Genomic DNA, 2,699 nt, shown 5'->3' with positions numbered 1-2,699 from the left:
GCGAAAAGTTTCTATCCGGCCCGCGAGATGTTTAGAAGAAATTATAAATAAATATTTTTCGATGTAATTCGTCTAGTTTAAATTGAATATTATTTTCTGAAGTGTTGCGGCAGCAATGACAGGAAAAAATAAGGGAGTCATTTCCTTATTCAAACAAAAAATGGGAGAACAGAATTTTTCTAAATTATTTATATCTCATCGCATCATCCATCAAGAAAATCTATGTGCAAAAGCTATGCAATTAGAAAATGTAATGTCTAGCGTATCCAACTACATAGTGCTGTTTTTATTGTGTTTAAAGTCACTTAGATTTTACAAATAGGTGAGCCGTTCACAGCCCGGCACACGCATTTGTAAAATCTAAGTAACTCATACAACATGGAATTCATATAAAACGGAATAATCAACGGTGTTATAGGGGAGGTCGACTGTAGTAATTAATTTCTTTTTATTTATTTATTTATTTATTTCATATTTGCAGACTAAAAATTTACAGGTCACAAGGTGGCAATTAACTACTATGGCCCGCGGAAAAAACGTAAAATTTATTCTGGCCCATGTTATAAAAAAGGTTGCCCACCCTTGATATATATAATACATTTGATGGGCATATTTGTTTTATGTCATGTAAATTTGACTATATTAAAGGCAATTTCAATATATAATAAAGATATAAAACTGATCTTTATTGAAATGAATGTTTTCAACATTTATTTTGTTATTTTTATCACACATTAAATTCAAACTAATATAAATTTTGACTAAAATAATAATACTGATTTTTATTTTCTAAAATAAAAATAAAACAATACTAAAATATATTATTAATTAATAGTAAATGAATAAAACTTTGAACTGATGCTGAATAATTTATTAAACTAAAAAACAATTGCTTAAAAAATTAAAAAATATAAGTATTTATGGATGAAACCTTTTTCAAGGCCTTTATCCCAGTTTCAGATTTCCAACTCCTAGTCTTCTCTGTAAACAGGAGTAAGCTTCCCTGCCTCATCCTCAAGCATGGCTGAGATAACACAGCCTTTCTTCCCAAACTGGCATGCAACAGTAGCTTAATCACTGTATCACTTCAGAATAGACCACTGGTGAATGGAATCTAGTTGGTCTGTTGAGGTGAGTCTTATGCTACTGTCATATCTGGATGTTGAAAAAGAGGGTGTTTTCTCAACCATATATGAGGGGGCAGTTCATTCATACTTGCACAGTAGACTATAGTTGGAAATCTGGAGATGAGATGAAAGTTCTCAAAAACAAAAAAAAAATGTTTAATTCACAAACACATTTAAAACTTTTGATTTGTCACCATTGAAATCTCTGGGACTGAAAGACTTTTTGTGGGCTACAATTTCCACTCTCACTCAACCAAACAAATAACTTAATAAAATTATTAAAAAATTATAATTATTAATTTCCATTCTCACATGAAGAGATGCAGTCTAGTGCTGCCATTTCTATTCTATGCAGGGAGATTCAGTCTGCAATTCGTGAGTTGCTCAGCAGTCAGCCAAAAGTCTTTTTTATTTCTAGCACTCATGCAATGGTATCGTCCTGGTACAATGCACTGACATCAAGGGATTATTTTGAGACTTAGATAAGTAGGCTATATCTTTATTTCATGATGTTCTAGAGCACTTTTGCAGTTACTTAATGACTGACTCTTATATTTATTTACTAATAAATTTCAACATTATTATAATTTGAATGAATACATTGTAATTCTGAATATTTATTAATTAGCAATTCTGTAAAATTTGTTGATTTTATTTTGAATTGGTTCTCTAGAATCTCAAGTAAAATCTAATGATGATTAAGCTTTAGTAATGCTTGACTCTGTAGATGATCATTAGAAATTATGAATTTATGTGTATGAATATATTTAATTATTCTTTTTGGCTATTTAACATGTATTTTATTTAATAACTAGCTGTTACTCGCTGCTTCACCCATGCGGATTTTGCAATTTGATAGAAATAACTGTGGGGGACCAGGGGCCGTCAAAAATTAGTTTACGTTAGAGTAGGGTAGGGTCCTGCCACCAGGTGTGTTTTGTCGGACACACCGCCAATTCAGTCAAAATCGATAGTTAAGGCGCGAGGGTAAGAGTCACTCTGAAGTCCGGGAATGAGCCTCTCAGGAGGATGAATGCAAAGTCAAATACAAATAACAAGAGTTTATTTTCAAAAATTATGTTCTGCATAACACTCTTAAGATCCGATTCAAGAAATCTGCCTATTTCTATCTATAAAACGAGGGGGCTGCCTAACAGGGAGGGTATCCGAACTACAACATACCAGGAAAAAGAGAGCCGTCTTCTCTTGTAAGTCCAGTCAGTCCCCTGATCTAGTTCTTTCTTCCTTTTTGCTTGGTCCTTCACTGATGTCTGCCGGTAAATGGCGTTTGCTTCGAAATGGAATTTCCTTGCGATTATGGCGGGATAGGTTCACTCAAGTCTACTGCTGATGTCCGCCGCTGATGCCTTCCTGGTATGGGATGGTTCGTTGAGAGTCTGGAGAGGCCGGTACTTTCTACCGTTGTCTGCCAAGGAGCTCTGTCTGTGTCTGGATTTGTGCCTCTTTTATATGCTTTTCAGCGCAGGAGAGTTATGATATGGCTTACTATCGTATTGGTTTGACTTTTGAGCCGAGTCATTACAGAAGCAAAACTGTTTTCACTGACAAATC

The 2,699-nt window shown here is 34.1% G+C and overlaps 1 protein-coding gene across 1 annotated transcript in view; it reads left to right on the top strand.

Annotated features, from left to right (window-relative positions):
- LOC111634411 (nuclear envelope phosphatase-regulatory subunit 1-like) overlaps positions 1-2,699 on the top strand; it is a 16,576-nt gene that overhangs the window by 10,367 nt on the left and 3,510 nt on the right. The window lies entirely within an intron of this gene.

Source organism: Centruroides sculpturatus, unplaced genomic scaffold (genome assembly GCF_000671375.1).
Source record: "Centruroides sculpturatus isolate CEXI.00-Female unplaced genomic scaffold, Cexi_2.0 scaffold809, whole genome shotgun sequence".
Classification (NCBI taxonomy): domain Eukaryota; kingdom Metazoa; phylum Arthropoda; class Arachnida; order Scorpiones; family Buthidae; genus Centruroides; species Centruroides sculpturatus.
The sequence above is the reverse complement of the archived record's forward strand: the minus strand, read 5'-3'. Positions and strand labels throughout refer to the sequence as shown.